At 43.8% G+C, this 25633-nt stretch overlaps 1 protein-coding gene across 3 annotated transcripts in view; it reads right to left on the reverse strand.

Annotated features, from left to right (window-relative positions):
* Window positions 1-25633, reverse strand: part of HVCN1 (hydrogen voltage gated channel 1) — a 126843-nt gene that overhangs the window by 30606 nt on the left and 70604 nt on the right. The window contains exon 2 of one of the 3 annotated variants that reach the window (XM_068245462.1): window positions 9575-9652. The exons of the other annotated variants lie outside the window; for them this stretch is intronic. The gene's annotated coding sequence lies outside the window, so the exon portion shown is untranslated. The remainder of the gene's footprint in view (window positions 1-9574; window positions 9653-25633) is intronic. 3 annotated transcript variants of the gene reach the window in all.

Below are 25633 nucleotides of genomic sequence, written 5' to 3' on the forward strand. Positions count from 1 at the left end.
CTCAAAGAATGTACAGGTCCTGTGAGAACACTGTTCAAAGCATCTATTGAGCGAATGCCATGATTACACTGCAGCTTTCCTCATAATGTTCTTCCACTTGTGTTGTTCAAGAACTGCCCGCAGATGAACACCCAAGGATGTTTCACCACACTGTGGTTGCTGTCTTATTACTAAACTGCTCTTACACACAGCAATTACAGAAGTGTCCACAGCACAGCCATCAGCTCCTCACAAGGGGCTTTTCCCACCAGCTTGTGCCCCAAGGAGGAAGAAAAGGTTATGAAATAGGGAAGACTTATATGGGGGTCCTTTTTTATGATTAAGGGTACTCCCAAATTCTGCCACATCTGCACCCTCCCAGGAAATGGAGTACAGGGGCACATTAGTTCCCCTTACCAGATCTAAAGAGGACTGGAAAGAAAGAAGAGAAAGAAAGAAAGAACATGCTATTAAAATACCAAATGCCTCTTAAAAGGCAACCTGAACTGAGTAAAATTATTTAAAATAAACACACCAGGTTACTTCAAATGAACATTACGTAGTTACTTTGCCGTCAGTTCCTCTCAGAAGCTCACCATTTTCTTCTGATAGCAATCCCTTCCAGTTCTGACAACATTTTGTCAGAACTGAAATATATCATTTGCTGTCAGTTATAGCTGAGAGGATAACTGCCAGGTAATGTCCATGTTTCCCTATGGCTCAAGTGGGCGATGTTACAGTTTAACAGTGTGCTGACCAGGAAGCTGGTCTCAGTGGACAAACCACGGTTTATATGTAGTATAGCTGTTCCAAAGAAATAAATATATATGTTTATTGATATTGTATTTATTTTAATGTTATATGCATTATTGGATATAATTAGTGCTTAAACCACGTTTTGCAAGCTGTTGATTTATGTGGATGCCTCTGCCGGAGCCCCTACCCATTGCGCAGGCTCATACTAGAGTAAGGAGAGCTGGCACATCACATATCATGTGACTCAGGTCCTTACAGACACGCGCGGCGTGCGCCAATCAGAGCGCACGCCGACCCAATGTCACGCATGCGGCCGCACACGTCATTACGCCGCTCCGTTTAGAGTATTTAGGCCAACTTTATTCACTATCAGCTAGCCTCCTTCAGAAGTAGCCGTGCTGCGACCGCGTCAGGCATTTTCCCCCGATCTCCTATCCCAGATACCCCACTAAGGCAATCCACATTATATGGGCATGATTGTTTTCCTGTGTTAAATTGTTTACATGCAGATACTTGTTCACATTTTCTGCACTATTTGCCCGTAGCGCTGCGTGCGTTGTGTGTGCATGTGTGTCCCCGTGGATTTTTTGCACATATGCACGCAGCTGCACGCGCAGTGCACATATATATGTATGTTTATGACCTGCGTACATGGGACTTTTTTTGCACCTTATATTTAATGGAATGTATATAGTTTTAAGCACTCAGCCACTTTGATGGTTACAAGTACCCACAGTTTTGCTATTATTGCATTTATTTATTTGTGGACTAGTTTTTGAAGGGTTCACATGGGAACCCTCCTCTTTTTTGCACTAGCAGCACTTTTTTTTCACCCCCTTTTTTTAGCCTACTGGGGGCTTATCAATTAAACTGATGTTTTTTTTCATTTTTAATAAATTTCTTGGGACAGGATTACTGATTTCTATTAGTTTTAATTGGGAGATTTTAATTATATTTGAATGTATTTTATTTCTGATATGTATTTTTGACCTTAATAAAAGTGACTTGGTTATTTTTGCACTATATGTGTGTGACGCCTCCATTATCATTTACATTTTACTACTATTTAGCTTTGCCTAAATTGGCCCCTTTTCTTGAGTGTATTGCAGTTTCTAACTGGTCAATTGGGTTTGCTGATATCCCTTACGATACGTTACTAGATCTTAGGGTCTAGATCGCTTTTCTTGTTAGTTTTCAGTGGACAAACGAGACACAGGAGAGGAGAAATAGATTGACGAGTAGACTACGCAAGAGGCAAGTATGACCTTTTTATGTTAAATGACTTCTTTTTCAGTTTAGGTTTTATTTAAAAAAAAAAAGTACAACTTCTATTCTGCTTGCAGATAACTGGGGATGTTCAGCAGGAAATTCCAATTAGCCTTACTGGAACTTATTTGAGTTTCCAGCCGAGGATTCCATTGGTTCAGATGACTGCATCAATGGGAAGCCTCTGCAAGAAGTTCAAATATGCAAATGCTGGAGTTACCAGTCTGTGCAAGGAAGACATGGTAGGTAGAGGATGGTGGGGGTGGTTTTCTGTAAGCAAGGTAGAGGCTGGAAGCACACTATGCACAGTGCAGAAAACCATGCATTTCTGCAATTTTGTGTGCGCTTTTGTAGGAGTTCGTTTCTCATGCGTTCGCTCAACAGTTTCCCTTTTTCAATGCAATAATACAGAATCTTAAAACAAAACAACAAAATAACATTTAAGAATGCAGTCCTCTGTGTCTCAATTGAAATACATTATGAGAGATTTAGATGCGTTTGAAAAATATGCAGCAAGTTGTGTTTTAATGCGGATATATGATTTATGTGGCCCAGAGACTTTCATTATTGGCAAAAATGCATGCAATTTCTGCAACGCTAGCGATTCTGCCTAGTGTGCTCCTAGCCAGAAAAATGGTGGATATCTGAAGGCTTCCATATTCCTGTAAAGGTCCCCTCCCTTCCAGTTTCTTTATGCTCACCTTCTGCTTGGGGCACAATAAGGAGTAAAGAGCCACCAGTACTTAACACTGGAGACAAGGTAACACTGCAAGGAGGAAGGAGGAGATGCATTTCTGTGCCCACTGCAAGGCAATCCCCCCTGTTAAAATCAATAGTATTATTCAGAGAGCAAATCCACACACAATACTTGGGATGTCATGTAACATTAAATTGCAGTTCTCAGAGGACAAGGAAAAAAAAAAAATAGAGTAATAGCATGCTGCAATGCACATTACATAACGCAGAGCTGCCACTCATTTGTTCATTACTATTTACAGGGAGTGCAGAATTATTAGGCAAATGAGTATTTTGACCGCATCATCCTCTTTATGCATGTTGTCTTACTCCAAGCTGTATAAGCTCGAAAGCCTACTACCAATTAAGCATATTAGGGGATGTGCATCTCTGTAATGCGAAGGGGTGTGGTCTAATGACATCAACACCCTATATCAGGTGTGCATAATTATTAGGCAACTTCCATTCCTTTGGCAAAATGGGTCAAAAGAAGGACTTGACAGGCTCAGAAAAGTCAAAAATAGTGAGATATCTTGCAGAGGGATGCAGCACTCTTAAAATTGCAAAGCTTCTGAAGCGTGATCATCGAACAATCAAGCGTTTCATTCAAAATAGTCAACAGAGTCGCAAGAAGCGTGTGGAAAAACCAAGGCACAAAATAACTGCCCATGAACTGAGAAAAGTCAAGCGTGCAGCTGCCAAGATGCCACTTGCCACCAGTTTGGCCATATTTCAGAGCTGCAACATCACTGGAGTGACCAAAAGCACAAGGTGTGCAATACTCAGAGACATGGCCAAGGTAAGAAAGGCTGAAAGATGACCACCACTGAACAAGACACACAAGCTGAAACATCAATACTGGGCCAAGAAATATCTCAAGACTGATTTTTCTAAGGTTTTATGGACTGATGAAATGAGAGTGAGTCTTGATGGGCCAGATGGATGGGCCCGTGGCTGGATTGGTAAAGGGCAGAGAGCCCCAGTCTGACTCAGCCGCCAGCAAGGTGGAGGTGGAGTACTGGTTTGGGCTGGTATCATCAAAGATGAGCTTGTGGGGCCTTTTCGGGTTGAGGATGGAGTCAAGCTCAACTCCTAGTCCTACTGCCAGTTTCTGGAAGACACCTTCTTCAAGCAGTGGTACAGGAAGAAGTCTGCATCCTTCAAGAAAAACCTGATTTTCATGCAGGACAATGCGCCATCACACACGTCCAAGTACTCCACAGCGTGGCTGGCAAGAAAGGGTATAAAAGAAGAAAAACTAATGACATGGCCTCCTTGTTCACCTGATCTGAACCCCATTGAGAACTTGTGGTCCATTATAAAATGTGAGATTTACAAGGAGGGAAAGCAGTACACCTCTCTGAACAGTGTCTGGGAGGCTGCGGTTGCTGCTGCATGCAATGTTGATGGTGAACAGATCAAAAAACTGACAGAATCCATGGATGGAAGGCTTTTGAGTGTCCTTGCAAAGAAAGGTGGCTATATTGGTCACTGATTTGTTTTGGTTTTGTTTTTGAATGTCAGAAATGTATATTTGTGAATGTTGAGATGTTATATTGGTTTCACTGGTAAAAATAAATTGAAATGGGTATTTGTTTTTTGTTAAGTTGCCTAATAATTATGCACAGTAATAGTCACGTGCACACAGAGATATCCCCCTAAAATAGCTAAAACTAAAAACAAACTAAAAACTACTTTCAAAAATATTCAGCTTTGATATTAGTTTTTTGGGTTCATTGAGAACATGGTTGTTCAATAATAAAATTATTCCTCAAAAATACAACTTGCCTAATAATTCTGCACTCCCTGTAGTGTCCTGACCAACAAGCACTGCAAGGTCTAACGATGAACAGGGAAACACAGCAGAGTCAGGTAGATGCAAATCTTAGTGTGCAGAAATCTGCAGTCTCAGAATCAATTTATTTCGCCAAGTAGGTTTGCAAGGAATTTGTCTTGGCAGTTGCTTAATACACAAAAACAATACAAGGACAGAGTGAGTGTGTTTTAAGAGCATTTAGTTCCAAGTTGTTGTTGCTGCTGCACCAGGAGGAAAGCTGTCCCAGAACATGCCTGTATGCAGACTCACCCGTTTTGTATGAGACCAACTACTGTTGTAAACACAAAGAGTCAGGAGGAGCACTACAAAAAGTAAAAATGAGTGTGCCTTGGTCTTCGTCCCAGTGTCCCTTGGGGCATTCAATCACCAAAATCCTCCAAAGAGACCGGCACCACTTCAGCAAAATAGTATTCAAGCTCTTTTATTGCATGAAAAATGAGGCAGTACAATTCGCTGTACAGTCGCTGTTTCGGACCTAGCCCTTTATCAAATTGCAGTAGTCGCTACTGCAATTTGATAAAGGGCTAGGCCCGAAACAGCGACTGTCATTGTACTGCCTCATTTTTCATGCAATAAAAGAGCTTGAATACTATTTTGCTGAAGTGGTGCCGGTCTCCTTGGGAGGAATTTACCAACCCCCCCCCCCCCCCAAAGTAACAGATTACTGTGAGCCAATCACAGTAATCACAGGCTCAAATAGGAAAGGACAGCTCTGGTCCTTAACCACTTAACGACCGCCCACTGCACAGGGGCGGCCGGAAAGTGGATCCCGCAAGGACCATCTCATGCCCAGAGGCGGCGGTCCTTGTAGGGGCATGGGCGGAGCGATCGCGTCATTCGTGACGCGATCGGCCACCGGGGACTGGCTCCGCCCCACTCGCGCTGTAACCCGCCGGCCGTTCGGAAGCGCCAGCGGGTTACTAGCACCCGGATCGCCACATACAAAGTGTATAATACAGGCTGCCTCCTGCCTTGGTGGTCCCAGTGTCCGAGGGACCACCAGGGCAGGCTGCAGCCACCCTAGTCTGCACCCAAGCACACTGATTCCCCCCCCCTGCCCCCTGATCGCCCACAGCACCCCTCAGACCCCCCCCCTGCCCACCCCCCAGACCACTGTTTGCACCCAATCACCCCCCTAATCACCCATCAATCACTCCCTGTCACTATCTGTCAACGCTATTTTTTTTTTTATTCCCTAAACTGCCCCCTGCTCCCTCCTGATCAACCCCCACCCATCAGATTCTCCCCACCCCACCCCCAGACACCCCCCCTGTGTACTGTATGCATCTATCCCCCTGATCACCTGTCAATCACCCATCAATCACCGCCTGTCACTGTCACCCATCAATCAGCCCCTAACCTGCCCTTTGCGGGCAATCTGATCACCCACCCACACCAATAGATCGCCCGCAGATCCGACGTCAGATCACCTCCCAAGTGCAGTGTTTACATCTGTTCTCTACCCTAAACACCCACTAATTACCCATCAATCACCCCCTATCACCACCTGTCACTGTTACCCATCAGATCAGACCCTAATCTGCCCCTTGCGGGCACCCAATCACCCGCCTACACGCTCAGATTGCCCTCAGACCCCCCCTTATCAATTCGCCAGTGCAATATTTACATCTATTCTTCCCTGTAATAACCCACTGATTATCTGTCAATCACCTGTCAATCACCCATCAATCACCCCCGTCACTGCCACCCATCAATCAGCCCCTAACCTGCCCCTTGCGGGCAATCTGATCACCCATCCACACCAATAGATCGCCCGCAGATCCGACGCCAGATCACCTCCCAAGTGCATCTGTTCTCTACCCTAAACCCCCACTAATTACCCATCAATCACCCCCTGTCACTGCTACCTATCAGATTAGACCCCTATCTGCCCCTAGGGCACTCAATCACTCGCCCACACCCTCAGAACGCCCTCAGACCCCAGCCCTGATCACCTTGCCAGTGCATTGCTTGCATCTATTCCCCCCTCTAATCACACCTTGAGACACCCATCAATCACCTCCTGTCACCCCCTAGCACACCTACCCATCAGATCAGGCCCCAATTTGCCCCGTGTGGGCTTCTGATCACTCGGCCAAACCCTCAGATCCCCCTCAGACCCCCTTCCGATCACCTCCCCAGTGCATTGATTGCATCTATTTTCCCCTCTAACCACCCCCTGAGACATCCATCAATCACCTCCTGTCACCCCCCTAGCACTCCTATCCATCAGATCAGGCCCAATACAACCTGTCATCTAAAAAGGTCACCCTGCTTATGACCGGTTCCTCAAAATTCGCCCCCTCATAGACCACCTGTCATCAAAATTTGCAGATGCTTATACCCCTGAACAGTCATTTTGAGACATTTGGTTTCCAGACTACTCACGGTTTTCGGCCCGTAAAATGCCAGGGCGGTATAGGAACCCCACAAGTGACCTCATTTTAGAAAAAAAAAGACACCCCAAGGTATTCTGTTAGGTGTATGACAAGTTCATAGAAGATTTTATTTGTTGTCAAAAGTTAGCGGAAATTGATTTTTATTGGGGTTTTTTTCACAAAGTGTCATTTTTCACTAACTTGTGACAAAAAATAAAATCTTCTATGAACTCGCCATACACCTAACAGAATACCTTGGGGTGTCTTCTTTCTAAAATGGGGTCACTTGTGAGGAGTAGTCTAGAAAACAAATGCCTCAAAATGACCTGTTGGGCCCCTTAGCGCACCTAGGCTGCAAAAAAGTGTCACACATGTGGTACCGCCGTACTTAGGAAAAGTAGTATAATGTGTTTTGGGATGTATGTTTACACATACCCATGCTGGGTGGGAGAAATCTCTCTGTAAATGGACAATTGTGTGTAAAAAAAAAAATCAAACAATTGTCATTTACAGAGATATTTCTCCCACCCAGCATGGGTATGTGTAAAAATACACCACAAAACACATTATACTACTTCTCCTGAGTACGGCGGTACCAAATGTGTGGCACTTTTTTACACCCCAAGTGCACTAAGGGGCCCAAAGTCCAATGAGTACCTTTAGGATTTCACAGGTCATTTTGCGACATTTGGTTTCAAGACTACTCCTCACGGTTTAGGGCCCCTAAAATGCCAGGGCAGTATAGGAACCCCACAAATGACCCCATTCTAGAAAGAAGACACCCAAAGGTATTCTGTTAGGAGTATGATGAGTTCATAGAAGATTTTATTTTTTGTCACAAATTAGCGGAAAATGACACTTTTTGAAAAAAAACAATTAAAATCAATTTCCGCTAACTTGCGACAAAAAATAAATTCTTCTATGAACCCGCCATACACCTAACGGAATACCTTGGGGTGTCTTCTTTCTAAAATGGGGTCATTAGTGGGGTTCCTATACTGCCCTGGCATTTTAGGGGCCCTAAACCGTGAGGAGTAGTCTTGACACAAAAATGACCTGTGAAATCCTAAAGGTACTCATTGGACTTTGGGCCCCTTAGCGCAGTTAGGTTGCAAAAAAGTGCCACACATGTGGTATCACCGTACTTGGGAGATGTAGTATAATGTGTTTTGGGGTGTATTTTTACACATACCCATGCTGAGTGGGAGAAAGATCTCTGTAAATGGACAATTGTGTGTAAAAAAAAAAAAATCAAACAATTGTCATTTACAGAGACATTTCTCCCACCCAGCATGGGTATGTGTAAAAATACACCCCAAAACACATTATACTACTTCTGGTAATACCACATGTGTGGTACTTTTTTGCAGCCTAACTGCGCTAAGGGGCCCAAAGTCCAATGAGCACCTTTAGGCTTTACAGGGGTGCTTACAATTTAGCACCCCCCAAAATGTCAGGACAGTAAACACACCCCACAAATGACCCCATTTTGGAAAGTAGACACTTCAAGGTATTCAGAGAGGGGCATGGTGAGTCCGTGGCAGATTTCATTTTTTTTTTTGGTCGTAAGTTAGAAGAAATGGAAACTTTTTTTTTTTTTGTCACAAAGTGTCATTTTCCGCTTACTTGTGACAAAAAAAAATAATATCTTCTATGAACTCACTATGCCTCTCAGTGAATACTTTGGGATGTCTTCTTTCCAAAATGGGGTCATTTGGGGGGTATTTATACTATCCTGGAATTCTAGCCCCTCATGAAACATGTCAGGTGGTCAGAAAAGTCAGAGATGCTTGAAAATGGGAAAATTCACTTTCTGCACCATAGTTTGTAAACGCTATAACTTTTACCCAAACCAATAAATATAGGCTGAAAAAAAAAAAAAAAAAAAAAAAAAAAAAAGAACTGGTTAGATTCACTAAACAGTGATAAGCAAAATAACGTGCATAAAGTCTTACACATGAGTAATAGGACATAATGCATTGCATGTAATGTACTGCATTCTGCTCTACTCCTTGTGCAAAAACTCTGTAGTTAAGTTAGCTCCTCTGTATTTTCAGAATTCTGGAGTTATTTATTAAAGACAGAAGAGTTAACTTTAGGTTTGCCTGAGGTAAAATGTTTCCTGAATAGTACATGCCTCATCACCACGGTGATAACTCTAGAAACGTTATTAAAGACAGGAGATAAGCTTAGTGAATTGAGGCCTTTGTCCAGTAGAAATAAGCGCATCTGTTCAAATCAAATTTGCAAACTTTAGTAAATCTACTGCATGCTCTCCAATGATTTGCAATAGGGCACGTTTTTGAAATTGGAGGTCTATAGCCTGGTACAAAAATCCAATTTTGACCAATTTTAACACTTCCATGTAGTATGAGAGCTAGCTTACACAGTATGCTCACAGTACTCAAAGTCTGTTGGCTTTCACACTACATGGAGGTGGTAAAATAGGTCAGCGATTGGCTAATCAAAATGGTATGCATGAACGCACCTTAAGGTTAATTGCAAAGCCACCATATGTGCCATCATCACCAAAGAATGTTACTTATATCAAGGCAAATAGTGGGAACATTTAAGAAACTTTGAGAAAATTCCTTGTAGTTTGCAAAAAAAGCAGAGTTAGTACCTGCTAACGATGTTTTCAACAATCCTTCAGGGCAAAGGTGAGAGACGTCGCTCCTCCCAGGAACAGACAGCACTTCCCCTATAAAAAAGTCACATGGTTAGTCCACCCTCAGTGCGTTTAGCCAAGTACCCGACAGGTGAACGTTCCATTAACCCATAACCGTGCAACTATCAGACACAGACAATTAACACCCGGGTGGGATCGTTGCCCTGAAGGATTGTTGAAAACATCGTTAGCAGGTACTAACTCTGCTTTTTCCCCACAATCCTTCAGGGCAAAGGTGAGACGATTAACAAGTAATACAACCTCAGGGTGGGACCACTGCTTGGAGAACCTTTCTACCAAACGCTTGGTCGTGTGCAGACATTGCATCAATTCGGTAAGGACGGATGAACGTAGAAAAGCTTGACCACGTTGCTGCCTTACATATTTGCTCAGGCGAAGCCCCTGCATTATTAGCCCAAGAAGCTGCCCTAGCTCTAGTAGAATGCGCTTTAAATGAGGCAGGAGCCTCACTTCCCATAACTCTGTAAGCTTCTATAATAGCTAACCTAATTCAATTAGCTATAGTAGATTTAGAAGCTCTCTGACCTACAGTTTTCGATGAAAATAAAACAAAGAATCTGTATTCCTGACATCTGCAGTTCTGTTCAAATATTCCAGAACACATCTTCTAACATCTAATGAGTGAAAAATCCTCTCTTTTCCACACTTTGGATTCACACAAAAAGTAGGCAAAATAATATCATGCGACCTGTGAAACCTAGACATAACCTTCGGACAAAACTCTGGATATGTCTGTAACCCTAATGTATCCTGAAAGTAAGGACTTTCCATAGACAAAGCTTGTAGCTCACTGACCCTTCTGGCTGTAGTGATGACTACTAAAAAATACTGTTTTTAATGTAAGATATCTAAAAGAACTGTCCTTAAGAGGCTCTAAGGAACCTTTGGACAGTCCCTTTAAAACCCCTGATAATCCCAAGGAGAAACGTATGGTTTATAAACTGGCAGTTTCCTAAAAAAAGCCTTCAGAAACCTCACTATCAAAAGGAGAGGAAGACAAGGGGATAACTGAAAAAGCAGATAAAGTAGCAATCTGCACTTTAAGCGTACTTACAGAAACATTTTTATCCCAACCCTCCTGAAGAAAATCCAGGACTGCTGGAACTGACAGGCTATCAAACCTAAAGCCGGACAGCCGAAGATGGAAAGTTTTCCAGTATTTCAAGTAAATCTTCCTAGTAACTTCTTTACGGATACCCATCAATGTAGAGGCTGCCTTGTCAGATACTCCCAATTTTTGAGTAAGGATCCAGACTGACAGATTCAATCTGCCTGGATGTGGATGCCACAGATTCCCTTGCAGCAGCAGATCTGGCCTGCAAGAAAGTCTCCAAGGGTCCCCTAAGGTGCAATCAAAATCATCCGATTTTGACAACCTCTTGCTGATAACTGCCGGAATCAAATTGAGAGGAGGAAATGCATACCGAAGTGGAAAGTTCCACTCCTGAATGAATGCAGTCACCCCCAGATATATGCTTTTTTGGATTGAGGGAGAAGAAACTCTGAATCTGGCCATGGTCTTCTGTTTTGAACAGATCGATTGACTGTGTTCCCCATCGTTTTGTGATGTCTGGGAACACCTCTCTCTGTTTAGAGACCACTCTGATGACAGAATCCTGCTTCTGCTCAGTTTGTCTGCCTCTATATTGAGTTTTCCCTCGAGACGAACAGCTCTCAAGGATAACACATTCTTTCCTGCCCAGGACAAGATCTCCTCCACTTCCTCTTGCAACAACAGGGATCTCGTGCCTCCCTGTTTGTTGACAAAACGCTACTGCCGTAACATTGTCAGAGTGGATCAGAACATTGGACTGTGACAGTATCGATTGCGCCTGAAATAAGGCCCGCTTTACTTAATTCCCTCCAGTTGGATGACCTCAGACTCCAGTTCTGTCCACTTCCCTTGAAAGGCTCTGTGAGCTATACGAGCTCTCCAGCCCCAAGCGCTTGCATCCGTAGTAATTACCTTGTCTACAGGCTCCTTCCAAAGCCTTCCTTTCACAAGGTTGGATTCCTCCAACCACCACTGCAGAGACAACACCACAGTTTGAGGAATTGTGACTTTGAAATCTTATGTTTATGGACGACCGTCCCAATTTCCTAGAAGGAAACTCTGCAACTTCCTGATGCCAGTGCCCAGGGTACTGCCACCATTGTGGATGACATCAATCCCAGCACAGACAAAATCATCCTTAGGGAAACCTTGTCTTCCCTCTGTAATGATTTCACTGCCAAATTTATCTTTAGGATATTTTCCGGAGGAAAGAAAATCCTCTGTTTTAATGAATGCAATAGCATGCCTAGAAAAGGCGTTCTCTGACTTGGAATCAAAGAGTACTTCTCTAGGTTGATAATCCAACCTAGGGATCGGAGATGTTCAGATACCAGATTTAAATGGTTTGTCAGTTGATCTGCTGAACTTCCGAGAATAAGCAAGTCGTCTAAACACGGAATGATTAAAATCGACTGCTCTCTTAACGGAATCAATGCTTCTCCCAGCATCTTTGTGAACACTCTTGGGGCAGAAGTGATCCCAAACGAAAGGCAAACAAACTGGTAGTGTTCTACCCTCCTATTTACTCCAACTGCAAATTTTAGGAATTTTTGCGATTTTTGGTGAATGCCAATATGCATCTCTTAGATCGAGAGATGCCATAAAGGCCCTGGAAACAGTAGCTCCCTTACTGAAAAAATGGATTCCATCCGAACTTTTACTGTCTCATAACAGGTTAAGTCTTTTTAGGTTCAGAATCAGGCGGAACTTGCCCGACGACTTTTTACTACAAAAATAGTGAAAAACAAGCTTTGCTTTTGTTCCTTTACTGGCACAGGATACAGACTAACCAGCCAGCTCATGGTGACCCAGAACTCAGAGTGTGTAAGAGGCTACAATGGTCCTAAAAGCCCTCTTACTAAAATGCTAAGAAAAGCAAAAAAGTTTGCTTTCTTAAAACCAAAAGAATTTGCAATAATTCAGGTTGGAGTGAGCTTGAGATGTCTCCCAGTGCATCACTGCTGACTATATGCAAATTAACCATTGTTACCCTTAGCAGCTACACACCGCTGGAATGCAATGATGTGTCAGCTTGTTAATTTGTACAGAGCCCTAATAATTCAACATGCATACAGACTGTTTCGGATTGTTTGATCCGGCACACGATAAAATACATTCTGTTTTAGCATGTTTTGCAATATACTCAAAATTTCTGGAAACAGAGTGGGCTCTCCTGGGGCCTTTGAGACCACAAATCTTGACGATGGATGGAGCGCAAACTATTTGGTAACCAAACTTTATTGTTCGGCAAATAAACGGGCTTTTTTCCCCTTTTGCCCACCTGAGAGAGAAGCATCTTAGCCTCCCCCCACCGCCTTACACGAGTCATTGGGATTTTGACTGGGTTTTCGGAGCTTTATATTTAAAGCCCCTTTTCCCGGACTTGTCAGAAGTCCACTTTCTGCCTTTTCTCTGATCTTTAGAGGCATCTCTTTGATCACACAAAAAAAACTTTAGTTGCAACAGCTTTTTTCTTTTTAGGAAAAATTTTCTCTTTTTGTTCGATGTACTTTCCAAAGCTGATCATTAATTTCAGCAGTGGGTGTAAACCTAATTGCCTCAGCCGAGTAATCCGCTAAATGTGCAGCAGATTTAATGAGAATCGCAATAGAATTCAACAAATGCTCAACAGGTGCCAGTATATTAGCTCTGAGCTGATTAATCCACAGCTCCAAAGCTCTGACCACACATGTAGAGGCAACAGCCAGCCTAAACATAGCCACACTAGCCTCCAAAGACCTTTTCAAATAAGCATCCACTTTTTTATCCAGTGGATCCTTTAGCTTTGTATAATTGATTATGAATAGACAAATTAGCTACCACATCCTTACTCAACTCCAAAAGAGTAATTAATGGCAGCAATCAACGCCTCCGTATCCTCAATACGGAATTTAAACTTTGGAACAGACTCAGATTTTATTTCTCTAATGTCTGAATCCTCAGAACTAGCTGCAAACTCAGCCTGACTAACCTCAGTCACAGATACTCCAGATACAGCAACCTGAGAAGTAGATGGATTAGCATTCAATAATGAGGACTTAAGTGATTCCAATGAAGCATTAATCTCCTCTCTAAAGGATCTCAATGTATTCTGAACAGAGTGACCCGGCTCCTCCCTCATAACCCTCTCTATGCACAACTGACAGAGTCTTTGCATAGGGCAACATTACTTAACATTGCACAAAGGGCATCTCTTATAATTAGGAGGGAGCCTATGCTTATCTGCAGCAGCAGCCTCAGCAGATTTAGCAGCGGCCTCAGTTTTGGCCTGCAAACAAACAAAACCAACAAGGCATGTGACTCTGTACAGCTTTAGCACATTTAGCCCAGAAAGAGAAGCCATTATCTCACCTTCTGGGCGGCCTGGTTGCTCTCAATCCTCACAGCGTCTGACATGTCTCCAAACTTTCATGTCCAGCGCAGGACCAAACTCCCTCTGAGCAACAGTGCAAACAGGCCTGCGCAGCCTCCCTTTTAAAACATATCCGGCCTGCCGCAATTGGATGAGGGGCGGACCGGAGGTTCAGAAGGAGTAATGAACCAGCTCTACAAATTGCTACATCCGGCATACCCGCCGGAAATTACGCATCCGGACGCGGCCAAGCGTCCTAATGGCCGCAATGCGCTCCACGCTGCACATGGCCGCTGGCTTACCTCCGTCCTGCTCCTCTGCCGCAAGGCCGCCAAGGGGAACCCACGCCTTCCACACTTGCTCTCCCTGGCAGCGGGAGAGAAAGGTAGGCAAACCCCAGTAAAGATCCAGCCTGGGGCGCATGGCCAGACTGCCTCAGTACCACAGTCTCAGCCACCCAGAAGGATCCACCTGCAGCCCAGCACACATGCTTCACCGAGAGGGGAGATGCCGACCTGCCTGGACGCAGGAACAAACAGCACTGAGGGTGGACTAACCATGTGACTTTTTTATAGGGGAAGTGCTGTCTGTTCCTGGGAGGAGCGACGTCTCTCACCTTTGCCCTGAAGGATTGTGGGGAAAATCAATGTTAAAGTTTAAAAGAAAAAAGTAAGTGAGCCACTTAAACTCTCCTTTCATACAGTCATGTGAGGTAGTCAGTGAGGAGCTAGAGATGGGCCCCACCTGGCCTTTACCTCTAAGCAAAAACCTGCCCACTTCCACCTTGTGCTACAGAGAAGTCAAAGCTTTGTAGACAGCACTGCAGCTATAGATCAACAATGCCATCCAGTTCTTTTCCTCGCTGCTCAGTGTGTAAAGGTTTGTATACACACTAGATTATGCTTGGCCAAGGAAGGTGCTAGGGAATCGAGTGTGTGTATGATGATCCTGATACATCTGTCATGCACTGTGTGTCATCCCTCTGCTCCCATCCCCAAGTCACTATCCTACAGACTGGTGATGCGTCTGTACAGCCTCGACCACGAGCTGTCACCTGAGGGATCATGCCCTGATCCTTGCTGGGCTACAGTCATCAAGTGTGCACAAAGCATTTAATCCTTCTAAGTCACACCCCAGTGTCTTCATAATGGGTTACATAAGAGCGTGGAAGAAATCGCTTTTAATGCATGCAGGACGAGGTGATGAGAGGTACACGTGGCTTTTATAAACACTCTGGGGAGGGTGTGAGAACGGTAAAAGACAGTTCAGGCACAAAGCTGCAGAGCTTGTCTATATCTGTGTAGAAGCCTTTTGATTACGGCAGTTGATGCCAAATAAATCACTTGTAAAATGGCAGGTAGCTGCAACGTGCTGCGTCGTGTTCACAGCTTGGCATTGCAGATGCTACTCCTGTCACAACAGACCTTTCATATACAAATGGAGCATATTCCACTGGAAAGTCCATGTGCTTACTGGATTTTCACCATCTCCTGAATCAGCTTGGGGGCTGGAACCCACTAGAGCCATGTTGTGAGCGTTTAGGGAGCGATTTAAACTGCTAGCCATTTCCCTAAACGCTCAGCTAATGTTAATGGATGGCCCAAATTCCACTGGAGCGATTACCAAAATCGCAAACGCAGGACATGCAACAGTTTTGAGCGTTAGCGTTTCTGCAATGTAAAGCATATAAACGATGGCATAATCGCTGGTCAAACCTACACAGCGGTTTAGCTAGCTTTTTTACATTACTGCAAAGAAAAAAAAAAAATTTTGAAAGAACCAATCATAATTAAAAACGCTAATCACTACACAACCGCTGGCAAATTGATTACATTTTAAAATCAGTACCGAAAACGCTCATGAAATAGCTTACAAAACGCTCATACAAAACGCTAGCGATTGAGATTAGTGATAGCGTTTTGTAGTGGGTTCCAGCCCTCATACAGTGTCTAGTTATGCATTTGACCCTTGTGTGAATATGAAGAGACACACACACACACACACACACACACACACACACACACACACACACTTTCTTCCAAAAATGCAGCATGCAGTGCATTTAAATGCATAATTGAGCAGTTATTGGTTAATTTGGCTTAATGCTGACTTCTTGTTTTTTGTTTCATGTGAAGTTCCTGAAAAATTAACATCACAATGTATGCAGTGCTTGACAAAATACAGGATAAGAATTATGGACTATGAAAAAACAAACAATAAAACAAATGTGCTTTGGCAAGTCTGAATTTGCACAAACAGTAGAATTGCACCTCTTTACAGTACTCTGGATATCATCATGCATTGTTCAGCGAAATTACAAAAAAACAAAAAAAAAAACACAGAACTGTACATTTGTTTTATTAGATCAGGTCATTCCTTTCACTTGTTACAGTCCCACCAATAACTAACAAACCCTCCAGAGTGCACACAAACCACTACAAATGTATAGAGGTACTGTGAAGAGATAGAACCTCTGTCAGATTCTATAGCCCTTTGCTCCTCAGTTAGGGAGACACTTTGTGATTTTACTAACATTACAATGACAATCATGAGTGAGACTTCATAATTGGCAACTAGTGTGTGTAGTCATGTGCAACAGCGTCACTACAGTACAATGAACGGAATTCTACATTCTGAACAGCAAGTTAGAGCCATTTTAGGAAACACCGTAAATATTACCTGCCATACAGGTAATATAGGTTGAGAAAAAGCTCACGTGACAACATTAAAGCACAGCAAGAGAATTTCTCCTTTGAAAAGCTGCTGCATGCAGCCCAACCTCTTAATAATATGCAAAAAACAAATATGTGACCGAGGCATATTCAAACACTACTACAGGGTTAGGTGAAACCACATGGATCACAAAACCAGGTCTTGCCCATTTATAGAAGAAAGGTTTTATTTTTGTTGTTTTAAATAGACAGTAGAAATAAGAAAGTCCATACATTTTACAAAATTGTGATCCTAATCATAGTGCGAAAAGAAAACAAGACCTGCTACGGTATTTTCTACAGGAAATATGCGAGGATAAAATGATGAAACAAGTAAGGCCCACTCAAAAAACTGGCCAGCTCAGTACCTAGCAAAAACAGTAATTTCCAGACTGATAGATTAAGGCCTTTTTCAGCGTGCTCCTGCACTGCCTGTGTGTGTTCATTAGCACTTAGTACCAGCGCTAGACTGGCAGACATCCCATAGAGTCACATATGAGCACAGCCAAAGCTGTGAGCCAGCCGGGTGCCAGCGCTAGACTGGCAGCCCCCCCCCCCCAAGATAGGATCACATCCGAGTGTGGCTGGGCGCTTGTTAACGCTAGGTAACTGCACTAGACATGCATATGCAGCCTGCCACATCTTTAGCCAAACGTTGGGGTCCTCCTGTGTAAACGTGTGCGCACACACAAACACACACACACCTTGCTAGAGTCATCTACTAGTGTGTGTACCTTGCATTTGTGCCTCTCCAAAGTTTACTTGTATTGGTTTTAGTAGCCTTGATGAAATGTTACGTTGTGGACATGCTACAAGTATAAATTTACAGCAAGCCTTTAGCCTCTCTCCATGGGGTTATGGTTCACCTCCCCATTTGAGCAAAAAAAATAAAAATAAAACAAAAAACACACAACTTTTGAAGGATAGAAAAACACGTTACTGCGGTCTGTGTCCCCATATGAAAATAATTGTGGTAAGAAAGTGCACAATACTTCCTACTCTGTTATTGGTCATGTAAGAAGAGTGTAGAAGGGTTACAATATGGTCAGGTTGTTCATTGCGATCTCTGTACCAAATATGGAGCTTTCCTCTCACTTAAGCCAACTGGGGTTTTCCAAAACAAGACCGAGAAAGCAATGCAACTACTGTATTACAGCCGAACAGAAAAATTACGAACACCTGTGAGGTTATTGTTGCCGTTTGTCTAGTGTTAACCTATGAACAAGCTTAAAATAATTGCCATCCGGAAAGATCTTCCTGGGAAGATTCTAGGAGCCATCACTGTATTATACCATACAGACAGCACTTGGTAGCCCGTCTGTTCTTTGCACATGGGCAGAATTATCACTCTTCTCAGTGGCACTGAAGCCTGACAACTATGGCTCTACTGTCAGCATCTCCCACAAACCTATTACAGAAACAACACTCGTGCATCAGACAATCCACGCTTTCAAAAATTTAGTGAAGAGATTTGAAGGACAGTTTTACAAAAAACGCATGACTAACTCCATCACAGGATACGAAAAGATATTTGCATAGACTTCTGCTTTCTGATTTGAATGAAGCAGGTGAACAAGAACATTTTCAACTGAGGCAAAATGTAAACAAGATTTTGAGAGCTGAGGTCATGACTGCCATACCTGGTGGAAACAATACAGTGAGGAGCCAGTTTCGGCTTTATGAGGCGAGGCAATGCTAAAAGCAATCCGGATATATAAAGATGAGTAACTCCGAATAACCCTTTTTTAGGAAACCACCTTCCTGCACAAGATCTGATGTGTGGTCAGAGTCAAGTGTAGCAAGTAAAAAAAAAAAAAAAAAGTTTCACTTACCTGGGGCTTCCTGCAGCAGTCCTGTGCCCACACCATCATCACTCTCCGATCATCAGTTCCCCACGGTTGGTCAGTTTCATACGTACATGTACTGCGCAGGCGCAAGACTGCCACAGGGACGGGAGCGCGATTGAGGATGCACAAGGGCAGGGCTCCGCAGGTGCACTGCCGAAAAGGAGCCACAGCGGGTGACCGGATGATCAGTGAGTGATGGCACAGTCACAGGACGTCTGCAGAGGGCTGTTTTTAAGGTTCAGTTAAGGTTCCCATTAAGAGCAAAGCCTGGTACACACACCCAATTTTGATTGGCCATTCACTGGCCAATTTTACCACTTCCATATAGTATAAGGGCTAACAGATTTTGATTACTATGAGCAGATAGTGTAGGCAAGCTCTTATACTACATGAAAGTGATAAAATTGACCAAGCATTGGCCAATCAAATTTGAAGTGCTCAGTTGCATTGCAGAATAATCCTGCATATCAACTGACTGCCCATACAATCCTATGGCCTGTTCACAGTACTGAGTTATAAACAGATTGCATTATTCTAACTCACTGCATGCAGGCTTTGTATTGAAGTCTATGTCCACTCTCCAATGCAGTTCACAACTGACCCCTGTGAACCTAGCTTATATCGTTTTATTTCTATTGCAACTGGTTCAAAAGGTTCTCTCGATAATGCATCCAATACCAATGAGAAGTCCCACTGAGGCCCCATTCACACCTAAAAAACAAAAACGCACGCGTTTTGCGCTTTTTGGGCAGTTTTTTCCCCTCCCGGCGCTCTACTGTGTGCTGCGTTTTCGTAAAAAGCACTTTTCTAGGCACTTTTTCAGAGCGGTTGTGTAATTCACACCCTGACGCAAGTCAGGAAGTGAACTCTTTGACCCGAAAAAGAATACATACATGTATTTATTCTTAAAAACGCTCAGGTAAATTGCTGCACAAAGCAATTTTGCGAGCGTTTTTCCTATACCTTCCATTATAGCAAAAACGCCTCAAAAATGGTACAGGCACCGCTTTGCTGAATAGATCGGAAACGAACCGCTCAGCTGTGAACTCTCTCATAAGGAACCATTGCACAAGCATTTGGTGGGCAATTTTGAAAATCGCCTGCGCTTGAAAAACGCCGCTTGCATGAACGGGCCCCGAGTGAATATTTTTGTTTAATTGGTGCAGTCCTACTTACCGCCTTAAAGTAAACCAGAGATCTCTAAATGAAAAGATTTGATATTTAGCCAGGGCTACCTCCCTTGGTAACTGGCTTAGTCGCGTCAGTCCAGTTCTACTGTGCATGCGCAGAAGACCCAGACTGGATCCGACTGAGCCAGATACCGGGGCTGATCACGGCTGAATGGCAGACCGCAGGAGGACAGCGTGGGACTCCTTAATTCCTACATTGCTAAAGAATTCTCTAGCAATATCGAGAGGGCTAACCTCTTGGGCCACATGGGAGCTATAATGAGAACTTTGGCCCCCTCCACTGAATCTTCCTGGGGGGAGGGGGGGGGGGAAGACATAGGCTAGGTGGAAACCTTCAAGGGGGACTCAGAGCATCCATCCCCAAAGAAGCAGAAGCTCTGTGAAGGGATACAGTACATATAAAAAAAAAAATCAGTACCGGGAGACTTGGGCGCAGGATACAGACTGTATACGGCTGATCCTGCTGCTGCACAAGTCCCAACCACAATAAATACTATTCCCCCTCCAGGCCGCTATGGATGGTGGGGAATGAAATAATTCGGCTTCCAGCAATTGCTGGAGGCCGAATCATTGTGTTTTAAAAGGAACTTCAGCTCAGTCTTCTGACCGCGCCGGAGTTACTATGTGTGCGCTGCTATAGCCGTAATTCCTATTATAGCCTATGGTGTTTGGCGGCTGCGCCCAAATCTACCTGCGCTGTTATTACAGCACTCGCTTTGAAGGGAGTAACAGCATTCTAGTTTTGTGGAAAGGTCCATCTGTTAATGCCGTACCTCTCCATTAAAGTGGACCTGAACTCTTGCACAGGACAGAAGCAAAAACAGAGAAATGCAGCCTGTATGTATTTAGAGAGTTTAGCCTGTCTAATGCTCCCTCATCTGTAAGCACAAGTTGTAATTTGATCCTCAACTGTCTCAACTGTGTCAGAGACCTATCAGGCAAAACACAGGATGTTAACAATATGTCTGTTTCCATGACAGCAGTAAGTAGACAAACTACAGATTTATTGCAGGATTTGTATCAAAGAAATATATTTTTCTTTAAAAGGTTATTATGCTGTTGCTAAAGCTGGCCACTAACGGTCCAATTTTTAGCAAAAAATCATTTGAGCGATCAGAAATTCTGATCGGATTGGTTGTAAATAATCTCCATTTGTGGACACAATCGATTATGAACGAGTGAAAAAAATGTCGCCCGAATGAATTTTCGAACGAAAATTTGGATTTTCTTGGTGGTCGTGATAGATAGGAAGCAATGATTGGTTAGTTGATGGTGTAGTGAACGATTTTTCGTCCGATCAGAATTTCTGATCGCTCGAACGATTTTATGCTAGAAATTGGACTGTTAGTGGCCACCTTTATCTTTTAGAGCAGAGAGGAAGTTCTGAGTTCAGGTCAGTTTTAACAGACTGAAGACCCGGGATGAAGTTCCCATTCCGGCTGGTCCAGTGTGTGGCAGCTTAAGTAGTCTGCCTCCCAATTTAACATGCACTTCACATGAACTACTGCAATCAAAGACATTTGTTTCTTCCCAAGATAACATTTCTGTGCACAGGAACCTCAACATTGGAGACCAGGTTTCCCCCTGCTTGTTTAGGTAGGCCACTGTTGTTGCATTGTCTGTATTAAACAGGATATCTCTGTTTAAAATTACCCACTGAAGGCCTAGAAGACTTTCCTGCACAGCTGCCAACTCCCTCAAGTTCGATGACCTGGGCCTGAGAATTGCTGACCATCTGCCTTGTAAATGTTGACCTAGACCGGCTGACCCCAACCCTAGGCTCTGGCATCTGTGTAAATCTTTACTAGTTCTACTGGACTCCATATGTTCTCAAACCATAGTATCTGACTCAAGCCATCACGTAAGAGACTTAAGCTGGCCATACACTGGCCCGATTTGCGCCCGTTTCGACAGCAGATTCGATCACTGGGATCGAATCTGCTGCCAATCGTTCACGCTACACTCCGAATTTAGATCCATTTCGTCTGATCCCGTCGATCGCGCCGTGCGGAAAATAACCGTCGATCGCCCGCGGGTAAAGAGCGCATCGATAGCGGCATTCGAGTGCCCGACGACCCACGCAATAGAGCCCCCATACATTACCTGCTCCATCGGCGCGAGTCCAGTCTCCCGGTCACCGCTGCTCTGTCTGCGCTCTGGTCTCCAGGTCCGGCATGCCTCAGTTCTAGCCCGGCAGGAAGTTTAACCCTCTGGGCGATACAATTATATCGCCCAGGAGGTGGCGCAGCACTATTTTTTTAAATTTTTTGTTTTTTAAATCATGTAGCGAGCCCAGGGCTCGCTACATGATAGCCGCAGCGCAGCGGCATCCCCCCACCCACTCCGATCGCCTTCGGCGATCAGAGTAAGCAGGAAATCCCGTTCAGAACGGGGATTTCCTGCTGGGCTTCCCCGGTCGCCATGGCGACGGGGCGGGATGACGTCACCGACGTCTTGGACGTCGTGACGTCAGAGGGAGTCCCGATCCACCCCTCAGCGCTGCCTGGCCTGATTGGCCAGGCTGCGCAAGGGGTCTGGGAGGGGGGGGGCTGCGCGGCACGGCGAATCGGCGGCGATCGGAAGTTACACGCAGCTAGCAAAGTGCTAGCTGCGTGTAACAAAAAAAAATTATGCAAATCGGCCCACCAGGGCCTGAGAAATCCTCCTGCGCGATATACCCCGAGCTCAGCTCGGGATTATCGCTCAGGAGGTTAAACAGTAGAGCGCCCTCTACTGTTTAAACTTCCTGCCGGGCTAGAAGAAGTGAGGCATGCCGGACCTGGAGACCAGAGCGCAGACAGAGCAGCGGTGACCGGGAGACTGGAGTCGCGCCGGCGGAGCAGGTAATGTATGCGGGCGGGCGGGGGCAGCAGCAGCAGCACCACCACAACAGATTGTGAACGGTTTCAGGCTGAAATCGGTTCACAATCTGTTTGCTGTAAAGGTAGCCATACGATCCCTCTCTGATCAGATTCGATCAGATAGGAATCTGTCTGTTGGTCGAATCTGATGGCAAATCGACCAGTGTATGGCTACCTTTACTATTCCTGGTAGAGAAGTTAAAATGTCCAGTGTTGCTTGGGACTTGTCCCAAACTTGCAACAACCAACTGTGCAACTGCGCCTGGGCAAATGTGCTCTTTGGCCTCATAGTGATAAGAAGGGTGGCCCATGGAGACCTAGCACACACTGCCCAAAAATAATCCAAGAGAGACAAACACGGGAGCTCTTGTCTTCTGCTGTTTCTAAATATGGAAACAAGTAAAACTGAGGAAGGAGGGGGCTTTTATAACATTCTTGTCTTTAGTGCTGCCACAGGAGGAGGCGGAGGCACCATTCTCCTATGGTGTCCTATATGATGACTTGAGAAGAAAAATGTACCTGATTGACAGAATGAATCGGAGTGGGTCCTATGCAAAGCAATAGGATCCATTCACATCAGTCCATTCGTAACAACAAGTGGAACATAGCGATGTATGGTCCGTGATTTTTCCAGATCGGCCAACAAAATCAATAGTAGGCTACCAGACGGTATCCATTCTCACAATGCTAGTCACTGCACATGTTAAATCTTAACAATTAGGCCCGCAACTAAAGCTGTGTACCCACCAGGCAATACTTGCGGCGATGTTACAGACGCCGGGCAACATCGTTTAACAGAAGCATGTTAAACGATGCTGCACCCCGCAGCGATTGGGCATTGTTTTGAGTCAGACATGATGGTTCGGCTAGATCTGACCACTACCTCGCAAAGTATCGCAATCGCTCAAACTATATACCGCCAGCAGGGAGATGGATTGGGACTCGCTTGTTGTGGGACTTCGTGGCTGGATCCATCTTCCTGCTTCGTTCGTTGAGTACGGAGCTATAGACTAGGTTTTAGATTTTTGCTCATCAAGTCATCGAGTTCGACACTCCGGGCCTGTCGTTAACCAATTCGATAAGTCTTGATGAATCAAGGCCAATATCCACAAACGCTCTGTAGAAATTATATTAGGATACTGTGGTCCATTGAACAAGGATGCTAACATCTACTACAAATCTGAATCATATTTATGTGCCAAGTACAGGGTGTCGTACAAAGAATTGTGTTTGGCACACACAATGTGTTCCCATGTCGCAACACAGCGTGACCCAATGCACATACTGTGATCTCACCAAAACCGGACAGGTTTAAAATATTAAAATACCTCTTAACACTATAAATATGCAAAAATTTCAGTGGAAGAGTCTGACAACACTTATGCACTTTTTACGTTTTTAAGAGCCCAACTGCATATGCTGCATTTATCTTGACGCCTTCAAACGCCTCATGTATTAGAATAAATGGCCATGAAAGAAGATTTCACGCAAAAGCATTTGAGGCTTGTAAACCTGAACTATTTTAACACTGCAAAACTATCCAAGGAAGGGCTGGTGCACACCTAAAAGCGCTAGCGTAATCGCAAAGACTCAGCATTTTTAGAAGGTAGTTTTCTAAGCAATTCTAGGCATGTATCTAGCGATTTTTGAAGCATTTTGGTGTAGCAAATTTTTATTTTTTGTACAGTAGAGCTAAACAAAAAAGCCAAACAAAGCCAAAGCCAAACAAAAAAACGCTAAGAAAATCACTCTGTTCTAGAGCTTTTTAGAGCAATTTTCCACTTTCCTATACTTAAAGCGGAATATAACCCTGCATTTCAACTTTGCTCTAAAACATTATTTACAGCATATTATATGCAAAAAGCATTTTTTTTTTTACTAGACCAGCATTGGAAGGGTTAAACACAGAGGTTTTAAGTTCCGTGCAGACATTCAGATGGTTACATTCTATTTAGTTAGTGTGTAACTGTTTATCAATAGATACATCTCTTTGGCTGTCCTCCAAGCTCCTTCTCAGTGAGAGAGATGAGTCATAATAAACACATATTTGTAAACAAAAAGTATCTAACTCAAGTTCGGATTCGGTTGCAGAAATCTCTAGGGACTTTAAAGCCCTGTGTAACCCTTCCAATGCTGGTCTAGTAAAAAAAAAATGCTGGTTGCATATAATATACTGTAAATAATGTTTTAGAGCAAAGTTGAAATGCAGGGTTATATTCCGCTTTAACATTGAGGCTGAATCAGCTCAGAAATGCTGCAGGACCCGCGTTTGCATTTGGGAAGCTAACTCTGGTGTGATCCACCCCATTCAAATACATTAGCCAAGCGCTTTTCGAAATGGTAGAATTTTGAAAAGTGCTCAGAAGCGCTCTAGGTGTGCACCAGACCCAAATGTTAACATGCTCCCCATTTATAAGTCCATTAATTTATTTACTGAGGCTAAGTTCACAGTGGTCAGTTGCATAATGCACGAGTTATAATGAGTGTGGAGTGCACTGGAGACTGAACATAGACTTATAATACAAGAATTATTCAGAATATTCAGATATGCAGAATTATTCTGCAATGTAAATGACCACTGTGAACGTAGCACGAAGTGGAGATTTTCAAGCATCTATAGCGGTCCATAAAAACCTTAAAGGACACCTGAGGTGAACATAAACTGAGGAGAAAAACAATTGCATCCATCCTCCTTCTCCTAAAAAATGACTTTTTTAAATATCCCACAGTTTTATCTTATATTTAAGTCTAGATTTTAAGTTTTTGCTGTTTCATTGTCTCTGTTCAATGACACCTTCACTGAAGAATGCTAGAGCTCAAATCTATGAATTATTAACCTTTTTTAATCTCTTTCCTGCTCTCAGAAGCCATTTACTGACAGGAAAGTGTTTTAGGGCTGTAATTACTTATCAGTGAGGGTTATGCTTTAGTCTGACCCAGTCCGACCCAGACAGAAACTGTCACTTTCATACCTGATG

The sequence above is a fragment of the Hyperolius riggenbachi genome, chromosome 1, assembly GCF_040937935.1.
Source record: "Hyperolius riggenbachi isolate aHypRig1 chromosome 1, aHypRig1.pri, whole genome shotgun sequence".
In the NCBI taxonomy this organism is placed as follows: Eukaryota; Metazoa; Chordata; class Amphibia; order Anura; family Hyperoliidae; genus Hyperolius; species Hyperolius riggenbachi.